This window comes from Neopelma chrysocephalum, unplaced genomic scaffold (assembly GCF_003984885.1).
Source record: "Neopelma chrysocephalum unplaced genomic scaffold, ASM398488v2 Primary Assembly neopelma1_138, whole genome shotgun sequence".
Lineage (NCBI taxonomy): Eukaryota > Metazoa > Chordata > Aves > Passeriformes > Pipridae > Neopelma > Neopelma chrysocephalum.
In genome coordinates this window covers 3,529,362-3,547,204 of record NW_020897800.1, presented here as the reverse complement: position 1 = coordinate 3,547,204, position 17,843 = coordinate 3,529,362, and the positions used below count along the sequence as shown (strand labels likewise).

At 47.9% G+C, this 17,843-nt stretch overlaps 1 protein-coding gene across 6 annotated transcripts in view; it reads right to left on the bottom strand.

Annotated features, from left to right (window-relative positions):
- Nucleotides 1–17,843, bottom strand: part of LOC113975519 (protein Aster-B) — a 94,691-nt gene that overhangs the window by 62,581 nt on the left and 14,267 nt on the right. Inside the window, exon 1 of one of the 6 annotated variants that reach the window (XM_027699609.1) lies at nt 6,281–6,300. The exons of the other annotated variants lie outside the window; for them this stretch is intronic. The gene's annotated coding sequence lies outside the window, so the exon portion shown is untranslated. Of the gene's footprint in view, nt 1–6,280; nt 6,301–17,843 lie in introns of those variants that run through there. 6 annotated transcript variants of the gene reach the window in all.

Here is a 17,843-nt window from a genome sequence, read left to right as displayed (position 1 = left end):
TGTACCCCTTCCTCCTTGTCCCATCAGTTCATTTGATACCTAACCTACATTTTCCCCCTCCTTCCCTTTGCACCCATTACTCCTTGTCCTACCAGATCCTAATAAACAGTCCCTTCTCCAGGTTCCCTGGAGGGAAGAGAGTTGGTCCCCCCCAGGGCTCTCTGCACAGGGATGGATTAACCCACCTCTCCTCCAAACAGGCTGAGGAACAACTGCTACAGAAAACAAAGGAAACCTGAATTTCCCAATGAAACTGAAATTTTCAGAGAGGCAGGGGACAAGTCCCTGCCCTGGAGCTCGAGGGGGGGTGTCTTATCTGGTGCCAGCCACTGCTCTTGCACACAGGGAACAAGGGAGCCGTTGTTGCCCCATCACTTTATCAGAGCAGAACCAAAAGCTCTTCCCCCCACACCGTTACCAGAGACCTTCTGCACCACAGCACCCACAGGGCCAGGCCTGGCAGAGAGGGGGAAGTGCCAGTTATTGCATTACCACCCACGTTTCCTGCAATACACTGTGCTTTTTCTGGGAATTCTTCTATTCATCTTGCAGCATCTAAACACAGCCCGCTGCTCCAGCAGACAAATTCATAGGGAATGGGGCAGAATATTTCAAATAACCTATAGCTTAACTATTTCTTAGTAAAGGGTCATTTAAATTACTTCAAAAAGTGAAGCCTAGGAATGCCCAAGATGAGCATACACACTCTCACTCCATACAGAGATCTTTGAACATCTTTGGCCTTGGGAGAGGAATAGTCTTGCTTGTAAATCCTAGAGGCATTCATGTTTCAGGGGTGGTAAAGACAGCTATGTATACATAAAAATATTCTACTATCTTGAAGGTATTTTTAAGGTATTTTGTCATTCTTCTGCACCCAGATACCCCCATCCCCCTGACTGCAGATGATGGACAAGCGTACTGATAAAAAACCTGGACCAGTAAAATTATCACCTCCCCTCTGTTCACTGCTCAGGGGATAGGAGGGGTCCTGTAGCACTAATCCAATGTCTGTGTTCTGGTTTTCAGAGCTTTCTGTGAAATTTGTCCAAGGAAACACAGCCTGTGATGCCCACACCCCCCTTGGAAAGCAACAAACGTGGTTCTTTGCTTTCCCACTTTACCTAATAACGGCACCAGATCTTATTTTCTGACTCTCCCAAGTCCTGAACAGATGGAGAGCAGCAGAGCTCAGCTCTGAATTCAGCAGCAAGTCACTTCTGAGGGGCTTTGATCATTCCAGGGCAGGTGAAATGAAACAGGATCGTGGCACTGGGGCTGAAGCTTCAGCAGCTGTGTGAGTAACACTGAAATGGGGAGCTCAGCTGCAATTGGAAAGCTCAGCTCAGTGCTAAGTGCCCCCAAAATGCTTCCCAGACACTTGTGAGATGTTACTGCAGGAGGAAGCAACTAGGGTGAAACTGCAGCTTGTGCAGCATCATCTTCAACTGCACTTGTGAAGGCAAGTGTGGGCAGTGCCTGCAGGAGAGCCCCGGGGCAGGGGGGGAGATCCCAAACACCCCCTGGGAGAACTGATCCCAACAGGAACTTGGCAACACACCTTTCTGTTTATTTCTGGACAAAAGTCACTCATTTGGCCATAAAGCTGAACACACACGTTGCCCCATGACAAAACAAACAAAAAAATACATTCAAATCTCCCCCCACATAATCCCAGCCTCAGCCCTCATCAGGACCAGCCTATGCTGGCTTGGCCTTGGCTTTTGTCCACGAGATGCTCTGGGGCCTGCAGGTTGTCAAGGAGGGAAGCAAATCACAGTGCTGTAAAATGGGTCAGGAGACCTGCAAGCTTGGCAAATCTAGGACAGACTAATGCTGCAGAGTCACATGTTTGGAAATCAAAGCTCAGGCAAGAAAGGTATTAAGAGATAAGCAGTCATGCACTTTTTTTTTTTTGCTCTTTGCCAAATAACGTGAGGGTTGGGAAGTTATCAAAGGAGAGGGATCACTCAGGAGGTGGTTGTTGGAACACTGTCTGGTGGGTGCAGCTGCCTCTGCCACAACTCCCCTGGGACCTGCTCTCCAAAATCCTCACAGCAGGACCCTGCAAGGGGCTGGGGGTCACCCACCCTCTCCAGGGACCCCCAAAGCTGCTCTTTCCAATCCCAATCCCACATTCAGTTGGCTGGTCCAGCTAATGCTGCACAAGCCCTTTCCTTTTCTCCAGCCTCTGCACATAACTATTCCAGTGGATAAAAAAAAATTACAATTTAAATAAGGTAACAAAAAAACCTGTACAGATATCAAGAGAGACAGGCTATGCACAGCCACCCTGTCCACCTCCACAGTGCTAAGAATACTTATAAGTCACATGCAAGTAGAATTCCAGATAAATTATCAACCTACTCCATCCAGAGCATCCATCCCACAAAGCAGGAGAATGGAAGAAAGCACTCAGAACTGTGGATTGACAGATCCAACCCTGCTCCAATTCACACCTCTTCTTTGAAAAGGGGAAGCCCTAAATCCCTGTCTTCTCACTCATCCGTGGATTTACATTTTTTAAGGAGACACAAAGTGGTTGTAATAAACATCATTGATATATTGTTTTGGTCTGTATAAATGTTGGTATGAGTGAAAATATCTTTGAGGGTCATGTTTTGCATGAGAAAGAGCTTTCCCCAAGCCATTGTTATTTAGGTCAGAATTCTTTTTCCCTTCCAGCCATAAAGTCTGTAAATCAAATAATTTTATTGAAATGTAATTCTAATTATCTTATAATCCTAATTCAAATTATTCTAATTTGGAGAAGGGATCTTTTGTTTTACTAGGTGCATCATTTGCTAAAGCAAAAACAATAAATAATAATAAGACAAGTTTATGTGGTGTCCTGCCCTGCCTCACCCCCTGTCCCTTCCCCCAGGCAAAATTCTCATAAACTTCAAAAAGAATTAAACAAGATAATTTGGATCCTGGCTTGATGCCAGTAATATTTTAAGTATTTCTGGTCCAGAGCAAGAATGCCACGAACACAGATCCCTTGTGGCTTCTGGTTGCCTCCAGCACCAGTGAGGATGAGGAAGTCGAGCAGCACACACAGACTCTAAAAACAGCAACAAAGTAAAAACTATGCAGAACTTTCTCAAACCGAAGAAAGACTTGGAAATTATGAGTAGCAGGAAAAAAAAAAAGAGGGGGTTAGAAAAAGACCGGATGTTTTCCTGACCTGCAAGTACAAACTGTCAAAGCCTCATGAATTTTAAAAGTTAATGCTGGAATACACAAAACCAGAGTTACTTTTTTTTTTCTTTTCTCCCTGACCTCCTACTTGGATGAAAGAAACACTGAATGGTCCTGTCCAGATAAAACAGTGCTTTCCATGCCCTCTACACAGCCAGGAACATCTGCACAAAGTGACAGGCATGAATTAGGTCTCGCTGTTCTCTTGCTTTCTGGTTCAGATGGGAGAAAGAGGCAATTTTCGTGCAGCATTTCGCCCTGGGTGGGAGCTGGAAGCACTGAGGCAACTCCAGAAATTAAAATTCATACAACAGTGTTCAATATTTAGCACTGTTTTATTCACAGACAGCTATTTTGCACTCCCTATTGTCTTCCTCCCCTCACACACGCTTCCCCAGGCAATCCCAGCCAGGTGCTATCTAATAAATCCAAGGAAATCATCTCTAAGCAAAAGCTCTGTGGTGCTGTAAACAGGCACCTCGCCTGCCTTCACTCATCATTCCTGTTACAGCTGAGAGCAGGAACATTTCCTTCAAGGTGGAACAAGTAAATCAGGGGCTTAAATACCTCCACCATCCCCTAAAAGGTCTGAGGACTTTCTAAGTGTGTCCCTGCAGCACAGAGAGCAGGAACCTTTCAGTGCTGGTGGGATAAAAAGCATCTCCATGATTTATGTCCCTCACTCCCACTGGTTCATCACTTGGGAAGTGATTCATGTCTTCCCAAGGAGCTTTTCAGCTCCACATTGACCTGGTTTCCCCCCCTCTCCAACAGGTTATCTGCTTTCCCCCCCGGCACTCAGCAAGGAGCAGGGATGGAATAATCGGGGATGTTACTTTTAGGAGGAACCCCCTGAAAGCACAGCTGGGAGGTGACAAAGCCCCCAAAGGTGTCACTGTCCCAAAGGTGCCCCAAAGCATAAAAAGGGACAGTTCTCTGAGTCCCCCAACAGGTCTGAAAAGCCTCAAGATGAGGATGGATGATGGATTACCCTGGGATTAAAACCACGGGCTACTCAGTAGTGAAAAGTGCAGTTCTGTTTTTAATGAGCTAAATATGGGCCCATTCTTTGGCGTGTCAGGAAATGCCAGTTCTTGAGACACCCCCAAAGGTGCCTCAGCAGCAAAGGAAGCAACAGTGCAACACAATGGAGAGCAGCAACATCCTGATATTCCATCCCAGGGCTGCTTTGGGATCACTTCAGGCTGAGAAAACAAAGCTCTTAAAAGCTCTCAGAAGGTCAGTTCTTCCAGACTGACCCCCAGCAGAAATTAAGCAAAATCAATATCACCCCTTGGAGGCTCCAAATCTATTGTAAAAGGGGTAACTGACCCCAAGGCAGAGAATAAAACAGATCATGGAAGAACAGGTGGGTTTCAACAAAGAATAGGGGGCTAAACATCAGCACTTGCTATGGTTAAGTCCAAATCAACCTGTACACATTCCAGGAATATTTACATAACCAGTTTCCAAGATGCATCTGTTTCAGAAGGTTCACACTAGACTCAGTTTTTCACTCAAGCTGCATTTCCCTGAAAAGATAAATAGGTTTTAAGTACATTCACGCCAAGATGGTGCTTTGACACTGTAGATCATGTTTGCCTTTAGTTAAAAAACACGAAACCACAAATAACAGGTACAGACAAAGAGAATTTTCAAGTGGCTTTGTTGTTTCTGTCATTGAAAATGTCTGTTTTTCAACACAATAAAGCTTGAGATCCCCAAAGTGCCACCACAGCTCTCACTGAAATGGAGTGTCTCTCAACTGGCTCCAAGGCCAGAGACCCTTCAGCATCTCAGTGGGAATTGTTTCCAAGCCCTGGAAGTGGGTTTGCAGGGACAAACAGTTGAAGCTTGAACCAACATGACAGTGAGGATGAGTTCACCTTTAGAAAGCAACATTTACACCCAGAAGTACCTCATAAAACTCACTGACAGACACCAAAAACTCAAAACCTGTATTTAACCCAGTCCTGGGGAAAAACAGGGCACCAGCTCCACCCAGGCTTCTGGGATATGGGACTGGAAGTAGTTTAGTGCTTAGCAGAAATACATGTGAAAGGCAAAACTCAGCTGGAATTCTGGCTGAGTCATAAGCCCTTCAATCTGTCAGCAGCACCACAGGGGGGTTCTGAGCATGGACTTCTAAGCCCAGGAAGAAGTTGGTTCCTGGAACACAACATGCTCAAGGACCCAGCCAGAGCAAGCTCAAAAGCAGGGGGTTATAACCCCTTTGCCTCTCTCCAGCCAGGCTTGACTTCAGGCCCTGCTGAGGAAAAAAAGCCCAGGACACTTTTTGCAGGCACATTCCCTGCACTTTAACCTTGTTCTGATCCCAAGGAGTCACACTGGTGGCCAGAAACAGCCTCTTTGCTGTAAAGACCTCATGAGTGGTCCTTGCCATGATGAGCCACCACCCAGTGGCGACAGCCTTGTGCTTCCCAGGCCACCAAACCATCCTGGAGCCATTTCCACTTCACAAGCCCATCTCGATCCATCCAGCTCCATTCCCAGATTTCCAGGCTGCCAGCCCACAGGAAAAGCAGAACCCACAGCCCGGTAAGAGCAGCAGCACAGGCAACAGAGAAGCCTCACAGAAAAGGGCGGATGCATCCATAAGCTCGAATTACTTTCTCCCTCGACACTCCCCTCCGAGATCCTTCTCCAAAAAAAAGAAAGAGGCTGCCAGAAGGAATCTCTCGGTCCCTGGGAGTGGAAAGCTGCCCCTAAAGCACCCTCTAGTGTCACTCTGTCACCCAGCAGGCTCTGCCGGCATCCTTGCTCCCACCTCAGAGTGCCAGGGCAGGAACACAAGCGCCCTTATTTCCCTCCCTCCCGCCCCCGACTTTCACCTACAGCACCAACATTCCACGGTTTTCCCCAACCTCACAGCAAAAGCAACGTAGGGACTGTGGCCACTGAGTACCATCCTCCCAGAGCCTAAATCCCACGCTCAACCCCAGCACTCCCAGCATCGGGGAGGGTGGTCAGGAGAAAGCAAAAAGGTGGAGGGACAAAGAAAGAAGTTGCCAAGCGAAACCACTTACGCACAGTGAGGACGGCAGCATTTCCATCCTACCTTTGCTGTCGCCATATCAGACGTCTCCATGTTTTCTGCTTGGCCTATCAGTAAACAAAGAGCGTTGGAGGAGGGAGAAGGGAGGGGAGAGAAAGGGAAAGTCAAAAGAGGATGAAGAAGAACGAGGCGAACAACTTGACAGCGGGGCGAGAACAATGAAAGAGTCACTTCAGCGCTCGTTCCGAGCGTTCCCTCCTGCCCCCACAGAAGGGCATCTCAGGCAGATAGTCCCAATTTAGATATTTGTTTGGAGTCTGGCACAAGACCTGAGTCATTGCCATCCCCCCCAACTCCTCCCCCCTGCCACCACCCAAAGGTCTAAGCTGAGGAGCACAGAGGACCCTCCTCCCAGCTTCCCTTTTAAGTCTGAGCTCTTCAGGCTGAGCTCTGCGGGAGCAGGGGAACAACCCATCTCCCTCTGGCTCCACGGGAAGGGGGGAATGACACAACCCCCCCAACCCCGAGTGGGTATTTTAGGAGTCAGGAGAAAGGGAGAAAGCCAGTGGGTTCTGGGCAGTGCACAGGTAAAGGAGGAGTGATCAGGCACGAGAAGGACTGAAGTAGGGAGGGCAAAAGTGGCAGGGATCAAGCCAGGCCAGGTGGAGAAGCGATGGTGCAGAACAGGCATACCAGAAACTATGGAAAGGGAGAGTGGCACGTGCGGAGACAAACGCAAGGTGGAGGCTCCTCAGCTGCATCCTGCTGAGAACACTCACCTCAGAGCAGCACTGCCAAACGATTGGGCCTGAACTAGTAACTCTTTGGTGCACGCTCAGCTCAGGCTGCGAAGCACCAGATCCCCAGCTAAGGTGAGGCCGGTCCCGGCATCAAGAGGCATCCGTAGCTGCGCGGCCCTGCCCGGATTGGCGGAGCGGGGTGACTTCATGCCGCCCCATTCATCACCCAGCTTCTCCCTCCCTGGTCCTCCCAGCCCCTCCTGGCCTACTTTACCCCGGGAAATCAGCCTGGAGCCCGGGAGAGCCAGCCAAGGGAACGCTGCACGCAGCTCCCCGGAGCGCTCTGGCACCGCCGGCCAGACAGACGTGAGCAATCCTGGCTGGGAGGGAGGGAGGCAGGGAAAACACTGCGGAGCTCAGGCAAATTAAGAGCCTCCGAGGGCTAGAAAACATCGCTGCTTGAAAGTGCTTATTCATAGCCCGGTGCAGGCACAGCAGGCACCGCGCCGGAGCACACAAAGACCGGGGGCACCGGCAGAGCCTTTACAAGGCAGTTTGCACACACTGAAGGGCAAAACCAGAGCACTCCTGTTCCCCCGTGAACAGGAATTCACACACTCCCCTCTCACCCCACCCCCCCCGCCAGGGGTTTTATTATATTTAATACAATCAAATACAGAGCTGGCATTAATCTTTTTTTCTAAACCAGATGTTGCCCCCGTGCAGATGTGCAGTGCAAAGAGCCCACGGACAGGGAACGATCCCCAGCGCTCAGACCACCTCTGAAAAGGGCCATCAGCAGAAAACACAGCGAAAACTCCTGCCAAGTCCTGTCTTGGCACACAGAAAATGTGTGTTTTGGTATGTTTCTGCTGCGAGGCATTCGTGCTTGCACAAATCAGAGCTGGCACACTGCACCTTTGTGCTCAGAATATACAAATGCTCTGAAAGAGGGGAGGTTTACAGTAGATATTAGGAAGAAATTCCTCCCTGTGAGGGTGGGGAGGCCCTGGCACAGGTTGCCCAGAGAAGCTGTGGCTGCCCCATCCCTGGAAGTGTCCAAGGCCAGGTTGGAGCAACCTTGGCTAGTGGAAGGTGTCCCTGCCCGTGGCAGGGGGTTAGAACATAATGATCTTTAACATCCCCTCCAACCCAAACCATCCTGTGATTCCCTAAAATCCACCAACCTCCTGCTCACCAGGGACATAAAGCCCATTTTCTGAACACATATTTTAACCTCCATCCCAAGCGTTGCTGTGGGTGTTACACAGCTTCAACACACCCAACCCAAGGCCACAGGGGGGAAAAAAAATCCCCACAGCACCCAAGCTGGTTCCACTCACTGGGATAAGGATTGTCATCCTGGTTGCCCACTAAATGAATTCCAAATGCCTCCTGTGCCATAACATTGCAGTGTGAAAAGTAACCATAAAATATCCAGTGCAGACAGAGAGAGAGACAAACAGCAAGTGGACAATCTGCTCCTCAAACCCTCTTTTATAGGGCCACTGGTGTCCCTTAAGGACTGTCTACTTGTGTGCATTTTGCTGCAAGTATTCACAGCAGCGTGGGGGGAAAAAAACCCCACAGCAGCTCCATGAAGGACTTGCAGCAAATCCTAAGCTAAAGAACCAGCAAAGGCTTTGTAATTCAGAAAAAAAGCTGATTTTCCACGTCAGCCCCTTCACAGCAGAGGCTCTCTGCAGTTCCAGCAGCTCAGGAACTTAAAAGCAAACAGGAAACATCTCCCGAGGAAGTCCACTGTTGGGAAGGGAACAGCCCACTGTGACAGCCTTGAGCTCTGGGGAGGAATTTAAAGCTCTATAAATAGCCCCAGCAACGGTCCTGTTAGCCCGGGGCTTGAGCTCATAACTGCCACCTTAAAAATCAGAAAACATTGCTTTTTATAAGCATTGCCTGCCAGTGTCACTGCCCCTTCAAACAGTCACACACACAGTCACATTCACAGCCAGCTGGGCATCCCCTGGAGAGAGGTTTTACTGCTGCCCATCACTGCAGCTCTGCCTTCTCACTCACCAGAGCAGACCCACCTCTCCAAGATCCTGAAAAACTCACTTATCAACACCCACACAGTGCAAACAAGGGGCTTAGAAGGCTCAGACAGATTAATTCTCCAGGGAAGGTGCCTGACCTGCAGGCAGAGCGTGTAACGTGCTCCCTGGGAGCCACCACCTCAGCCACAGTTTGAGTCTCCCATATGGTAAAAAAAAAAAAATAAAAGGGAAAGTCTGCAGGAGTTGGGGAAGCAATAAAAAAATACAAACAAACAAACTAACCCTGTGTCTCTGTGAAACATGCACACAAAACAAAACCTGTTAGTGACAGGACCAGTGGGAGGGAAAACTAGAAACGAATTAGGAAATGTTATGGGGAGAAAGAAAGAACTGCTACAGAGGACTCCAGAACGTAAGGGAGAGAGAGTTGAAGTGTTAACAATGCACCTTGGTGGACAGATCCCCAGGAAAATGTGCCAGATGGGTAAAATCCTGAATCCTTCCTGAAGTCAGCAGTGTTCTGCAGCGTTACAGCCCCTGCTGTCAGAGAGAACCACATGGACTCTGGGAGCCAGGGCACACCTCCATTTCCCCGGGAAACAAGCTCAGAGGGGACTCCCTCTTTGCTGCAGCAGCTGGGAAGTCACATGAGACTTCGTTTCCAGAAAAAAAAATAAATAAATATGGATTTCACTGCTCTGGGCATCATGGGAGCTGTAGTCGCTGCCCGGGGCAGAAAAGCCACTGCTTTGAGCCGTGTGACTGCAGTGTTTGTCAGCCTGGGGGTGTGGAAGGGAGAGCAAGGGAGAACAGCATCCCAGCACAAAGGCAGGACCCTTGAAAGATGAGACTGGAGAATCAAAAGGAGAAAAATCATACAGAGACTTGGGAATAGGAAGAATATACCATTGTGTCAGGAGGGCAGAAAAAACTGGGATGATTCAGACTGTTACTGCTGCTTTCTCGAGCAATATTATAACCAAAGAGCACTGCTGCTTTCTCACAGGGCCTTTTGGCTCCTTTTCCCCCTCATTTTCTTGCCTGTTTGAACTGCTAACCTTCCATTTGCTTGAGGGTGGTGCAATAACCTCTCCCACCCCAGCACAGACTCATGCCCTCTGAAAAGCAGGCTAACAGAAAGCTCCATGACTCATGGCATGCCCCAGAGAAAAAAATTCCCTCTTTCATTGGAATTCATGAGAAAATTAAAAGTCATCTTCTCATTTTTACCTTTCTCACCAAGGAACTTGCAGCCACCATGAAAAGGCAGTAATGTGAGAGCTGATAATCTGCTCTTTCACCAAGGGCAGGAGATTCTGGAATAACTCATGGCTTGAAATAAGTCTCATCACACCCCAGCCCAACACCTGAACCGAGCAAGATTTTCACTCAGCTGAACGTCTGGTCTCTCAAAATCAAAAGTGCTTTTAAATGCCTAAATCCAAGACTCTTTGTAACTTAAATCTTTCAAGTACATCAACCTAAACCTTTATATGGAGTCCAACAACCTTCAGGTTTTGGGCTGGCACAGACACACATGGAGAAACCAAGCCTTCTGTGCTCATCTGGACCTCATGCAACATCCTCTCCTGGACAAAACACAATCTAATGTTTCAGAGAAAAGGGTGAAACCTTTGCACAAGAACACACACCACAGTATTTTGGCTTTAAGTATATAAAACCCACTGCAGCAATGCCTGCAGGTCCACGAGAGGTAGAGAAAGGTCCTGCATCCTTCATTTCTCAAACCTGAGACAGAAGGAGATAAAGCAGGAGCTCGAGACCCAGGGGTTAAACACAAGCTTCCATTTGAATAAAGGCACTGCAGCTCAGCAGGGAAAACCTCCCACAGCCCCAGTCACTCACTACCTCTGGCACGTTTGAGGGCTCTTCCAACATCAACAACAGGGCAGAACAAAGGCTGGCAGGTTGCAAACAGGAACACAATGAAAAGGATGCCTCTTTGCCTCTTTTCCTACACTGTCACATCCCACAAATTCCTTGGGGACCCAGAATCAAGACCCCTGGTTTCTGAGGACACTGATGGGTGGCAGGTGCTGCACTGAGGAACAGCCTCCTCAAGCTCATGTAAAGAAGTCTGAGCACTCATGTCTAAGCCTGAAGCAAAGATCCTTTTCCAGAGTAAAGGAATAATGAAATCTTACAGTGTCAGAGGCTTTGTCAGACCCATATCCCTCCAACACGCCTGTATTCACATGGCCTGTCATTTAAACAAGAGGAAGGGGTTCAGGAGAGTGAAATCTTTAGCATTGCCAAAGATTTGGGACAGGGCACAGGGACAGGGAAGGGAATGCAAGCAGCAGAGAAGGCTTAAGGAAAAATATTAGGCCAAACTTGTAGGAAAACAGGGGAAAAAAAAGCAGAGGGGCTCAAGGGCAGACCTTGAGCTGGTACCATCACAATGCCTGACCTTGGTGCAGGGGGGGGACACATGCTGCCATCTCATCACCAAAAGGCACAACAAACACTCTGCAGAGGCCCAAAAGAAATGGATGGGAAGAAAAACAAGGAAAGGGGGAGAAGGCAGAGAAGAAAGGCGGAGGTCAGCGAGCACTCACACGGTTACAGTCATCTGCAGAAAGGGGGGATCTGTCCAAGGGCCAGCAGGGCTCCTCAGCAACCTGGGGCAGCGTCACTTGAGCAGCCAGGGAGCACAGACACTGCTGGAGTCAAGGAGGAGGAAATCCCAGCTGGGTTACACACGCACAGCAGCACCGGGGGGGAAGCAGCACAGAGCCGGGACCTCGGGATCCACCCTGGGAGCAGGGAATGCCATGGAGCTGGGCTGGGGTGGGTTTGACTGGGCTTGGAGTCACTGCAGCCTGGCCCCTCTGAGGGAAGGAGCAGTGACTGGGCTGATGAGAAGGCAGAGCTGTGGAGAGATCTCCAAAGAGCCTGATCTGGGCTCTCTGCTCTCAGATTTCTCCCATCACAGGCAATTCAATTTTAAAGGAACAGCTGCCTCCAAGCCTCTGCCAGATATGCTGCTACAGGATGAGATGCAAAAACCTGAGAGAATCGGGAATTCTCTACTGAAACTAAGAGAATTTGAGGTTAATAATGGAATTCTCAAGGCCAGTTAACCAACCACCATTTCTCTTGAGCTGGACTGTCCATCACCAGGGGGAGGCTAACACAGCTTATCCCAAGTTTCCTGAAACAGAGGGAAAAAGCCTTGGGGAAGAGCATGGATGTTTAGCTGAGAAGGAAGGCAGAGGTTGCCTTGCAGCAGTGAAGTCCATAAAAAGATGTTCCAAGCTCGTTTTGAATGCTTGGTATTCCCCCATTTTGGCAGCTGATCATGAAGTGTAAAGATGCACCTATTTTCCAAGGTAAGCATTGCAAATACTTGAATATGCCAAATATATATGGCATGAAAAGCATGGAATAGGCCATGAGGAAGGGAGGGGGTGCTGACTGTAAATGTAGGAAAGAGCTGATTTGTTCAAGGCCTCACATTGAGAACAATCTGTACAACAGAGAGCAGCTATCTTTTAAGAGTAGGAGGATGTTTCACCCAGGAAATGCAGAATAACTTGAATTCCCAGTTCAAACCACTGCCCTTGGATTCCAAGGGAATTTTTCTGTTCCTGCAGAGAATTAAGCAGAAATATCCTGCACTGAGCAGCTGCATCCCAGAAACAGCTGATGGCTGTAAACAAAGGTCTCTGTAAGGGCACAAGCACATGCATTCCAGCTGAAGGAAGCTATTCCCAGATCCCCTCCCACCACTCACAGAACCTGCAGAGTCCCAGGGGAAGCTGAGGCAGCACCATCGTGGGGCAGAAGGATCAGCCTCCCTCTGTGCATCCAGCTTCCCTTAAGCCATCAAGCTGCAAAGCCTGTGAACAGCAATTCCAGCTCCAATTTAGACATATTATTGTGGTCCCAGATTCTCAAAAAACTGAGGTGGGAGAACAGGCAGGAAAAAAAAAAAAGCTGCAAAAAATAAGCCTTCTGTTTCTGCCCTTCAACATATGCCAGCCCTGTCTGCCAATTTATTGGCTCAACAAGTGGGTTTTAGCTTCCTTATCCCTGCACTGTTTCTCCCCATCTAATCACTGGATTATTTACCTTTACATGCCCACTGCATGTCAAAAAAGTCACTGTAAATTAGGAGATTTTGCTCCACCTCATTCCCAGGATTTTTAGGTGAAGCTTGAAAGCTTTGAGCTCTTATTAACAATCGAGGCACATTAAAGCTGTGGCAACCCCAGTGAGACTCCTTTCTCACTCCACTGGTTGGAATTACAGCCCCCTGTAATAAAGGTGGTAGAAGAGATGCCATTTATTCCTTACAGACACCACCATCAGCAGCTCCATCTGCTCATTTGAATAGTCAACAGGAGCATAAACTGGGGCACTCTGGTCCCCTCTTCAGCTGGGATGTCTGTTTGGCATCACGTTTTAGTCTTTTATTGATAAGTGGGTAACACAGGCCCCATTTCCACCTCCTAGGCACTATTCTGAAATGGGAAACACTCCTTTCAAACTGCATTTTGGCTCCAAAGGCCACAGAGACACTAAAGGACACATATCTTAAAATTATTTGTCTTCTCTATCAACTGAGTGTTGGTCAGATTTATAGTTTTGAGTTCTGTGCACCTGAGATCACCTTTTGCTTCCACTTAAATACCACACCAGGTCCCAGAATATGGCCTGGGAATTACTGCATACAAATAATTAACAAAATATTTCAGTAGCAAACCAGGTTTGCAACTATTGACAAGGAAAAGAGATTAGAAAAGGGGGTCCCAAAGAGCTGTGCCCCGTTTTATTTGAACCCCACCTTTGTTTTACTGCATTAATCAGTCACAGCACACAGGATGGGAGCAGGGAACGATGTAATTCCAGAGCTTTTCTTTGCAGTGGGAGCACCAGGCACATTCATGACGTGACTCACAAGCACATCTTGCTCTCTGATGACATCTCAGTTAAAATGTTCCCAGCACGAGGAAAGGTGGGTTTGTGTGACAGGGAGACAAAGGAGGTGTTGCCCACACGGTGCTCTTTTTGAGGAAACCCTGATTACCACATCCATAGTTCTTATGAGTGGTACCAAGAGAGAAATGACTAGCACAGCTCAAATTCCCAAATCCTTCAAGTTTGGGCACAGGCAATAAAATCTGAAGGGCAGTTACAGCCTCTGTATGTGTCCCAGGGCACATGCCAACTTAAAAAGGCAGCCCCATCAAATGAAGTGTTTTCTGCACCTTGGGAAACTCTGAGCTAGAGGTTTAAAGTCAAGTCTGAAGTGCAAGTTCTCTAACAGGCAGTCCCTGCAGGAATCTGGCCACACTCTTTAACAGAATTGAGCAAAACCCTCCCTTCTCTGCATCCCTGAACCCCCCAGCTCTGGTTGTGATACCAGGGAAGTTCTCTGAGACTCTCTGATGGCTGATTTTATGGCAGAACTGAAGTTTTAGTGCTGCAACAGAAGCCCACAATGGCCTTGTCTTTCTGTACTGATCTTGCCCTTCATTTGGCCAACAACTGGACCGTTTTCAGGCAATCTCAAGAGGGCCCAAACCAGGCTCAGTGCCAGCACATCCCCTCTCAGAATGCCCTCCTTCTCCACATTTGGTACCCAACGGAAGGAGGTGCAGGCAGAACAAATCCAGATTAGTCTCCTGAACAACCAGCCTCGCTCCCAACAGCCAGTTGGCACCTCACAGCAATGCCTGCCTGGAAAAAGGAAACTCCTGGGTGGAACATGTGAGCAGGAAAGCAAAGTTGGAGCGTGAAACATTCTGCATCACAGCAGGGTGGTTACACCAGGGGAATATCTCTGGGTGGCTCCCACCAAACTGCAGGTCCCAGGAGGCATCCCAGCCCCTCTCTGCCACGACATTCCGAGAATTCCAGCGTTCCCAGGGGTTCCAGAGCTGGGCTGAGCACGGTTCCAGGCCTGCAACTGAAACTTCTTGGGAGCAGGGAGGGTGAGGAGCCTGCCCAGCGCCTCAGACAGGGAGAAGGAGGGACATTAAAACGCCTCATTAAAACATTATTACATCATTAAAACATTCAAACACCTCCTCCTCGTGTTCCCGGGTGAGGTCTGTCAGGCTTCCCCTGCACTCAGGGATGTGCAAGGAACAGCAGGGTTTGTCTCATCCTAAACACCAGCCCAGTAGAGACAGAAACTCCAACAGAAAAAACCATGTTGGCACCTGAGGAACAGAATATTTCCATTTAGTCACTCTGACAGTGCCCAGTCCAAGCAGGGCAGAGCTGATTTTAAGCTGTTCTTGTCAGCCAGGAGGTGAGAGGGGCAAAAAAAGGACACAAGCTCTGAATCTAAATATTAACCATCCTTCCTATGTGAAAAAGAGACTTGTACCATTCTGGTTAAACTATTAAAGTCCAACTGACTTGGAGTTTGGAGCTGGATCCAAAAGGAAACTCACCCTGAAGTTATTACAAGAGCATCAGGGTCCTGCTCACGGACCCTCTGAGAGCTCAGCAGCCTCCAAGTCTTCTCCAGAACAAGGACTTCAGCACCACTTTTAAAAAATTCCCTAAAAATGATACATCAGGCATCATCCATCTGTGAGGGGAAAAAGCTCCTGAGGGGTTTGACTGGTATTAGGACCCTTCCCCCCAAGGATCTTTGCTTTGCCTCCCCTTGCAGGCAAACGGGCTCAGAAATGTTGGCACCAACTTCATTATGCCAAGGGGAAAGGGGCACAGGCAGAAGATGCAGCATAAACAAGCCCCAAGAACACAAACAACATGGAATTTATCCTGACATTTTCAAACTTCAACCTCTTTTCTGAACTTTACACAACTTGCTGGGAATCCAAGCAGCCAACGGAATTTCTTCAACCTGTCTCTATCCTAAGCTCATCCCTGATCTCCTTGCAAGGAATTCTCTTTTGAATTTTGATCCATTATTTGAGAGACCTTTATTAGATTACTCAAAGGAAAAACAAGCCCTGCAGCCCTGGAAGCAGCAGAATAAGGTACTGAACTAATAAGGAACTAACCAAGCTGCAGCCAAGATTTAGGACATATCAAACACAGATATCACAAAACTAATTGCACTTTCCATTTCCTCCGTTTAGATATGATCTCTAATGTAAATCATTTTGATTTACAGGAGTGTAAACGTAAATCATTTTGATTTACATTTATTTTTTCATGTAAATCACTTTTATATGAGCTCTTGTAAACTGCCACTCACTTCTCTCCTACATTTCCCCACAGCCTGTTGCTTTCCAGTCTTGTAATTTGTCTCCTCTCTTCACCAGTTTGTCTCCTCCTTAGACTGAGTCTAAGGACTGATTTTTCCTCTGGTTCAATAGCTTAACTTTTAATTAATTTAACTTAAACCTGATGGATGCCTCAGCACCATGACAAAGAACAAGTCCTTGGATCAAACAGGAGCAGGGTCACAAACTTGGAGTTAATCTGGGTGAAAACTCAAGGTAATTCATGCCTAACCTTGTCTCTTTTCAGTGATTATTGGCTCTGTGGTGTGCACACATCTCACCCAAATCTGTGGCTGTCTCCATCCCAACCTTGGAATTACTTTAAATCAAGTGTCATTATTTGGGCACTCAGTAACTCAGCTCTGCTTATCCTGCTATTCCCACAGCTGTGATTTTTCAGCACTTGAGCAACTCAGGCTTAATTCACCACCAGGTAAAAAAGGAATTCTCCTTATTTCATAAATAGCAACATGAAGTGACTCACCCAAACTCCCCCAGGCAATCAGAAAGCGAGGAACTGAGCCCTAAGTTCACACAAAACCCGACTCTTTCCAGCCTGTCCCACTAACTTCTTCCTTCTGAGCCCCTAAAATCACCCACAAAGCACACACAGTTACCCCCCAAAGACAGAGTAAAACCTGTGTAGGATCCCTCTCAGCATAAACCAGGCATGACAGAGACAGCACAACTTACATGGCTTTGCAGAGGGAAAGCTTTTTCCTCAGGGAAGACACACAGGGATGGCAGACCTGCCTCACTGCTGTGCCACGGGACACCTTCTCAGGGCAGGAGTTCTGGACCATGGCAGCACTTCCCAAGGCAGGAGACAACAGCAGCACTCACCCCTCAGAAAAAAACATTGCCAGACACCACTGAAAGCACCTGGAGCAGGACAGAACGTCTCCTCTGAAAACACCTGAGGGTTGGGTTGTGGTGCTTGGAAATCCTTCCCTGAGTTCACACCACCAGCAGCACCCCCGGTAACATCTTTAGTTGAGATCTTGGCTGTGCCTGCCCCAGATTTCAGCCACCCTCAGCTGTGTGTTCTTCTTTTTTTTTAATTTTTTTTAAACCTCAGAATCAACTTAGCAACTCAGCATCCCTTCCCTTTTGGCTGGGGTGGCTTCTTTCAGCACTTTCCCAGCTGCACTGAGGCTGCTGCAGCTTTTTCCCTGCTCCAAGTGCAGCACAGGCTCCTTCTGCCTGGGATAGCAGGGGCAGGATGCCAAGACAGGGTGCACCTTCCAGCATGTAACATGTTGGATTTATGCTCTCCCCTCTGCTCAGCTTTTCTCACAGCTCACAGGGCTGCTGAAACTCTGGGTGGTTGAGGCTTTGATTGTTTTTTTGGTTTTTTTTTAATTGATCAAGTGAACAGAACTCTCTTACAGGGCTTTGTAACAGAAGCTCAGAGCTCCAAACCTGTGCATGGAAGACCTTTAGTTAGTGGTCAAAAATACCACCATAGGAGCAGAAAGAAAGACCCTTCTCCTTCAATTTTAAGAGTCCGACAGATTCAAGATGCCTCAGAAACAACCTTCAACTGTGTTAATAGAAATACATCCTTCAACTGTATTAATAAGTAAGTACAACCTTCAACTGTGTTAACAGAAATACAGCCTTCAACTGTGTTAATAGA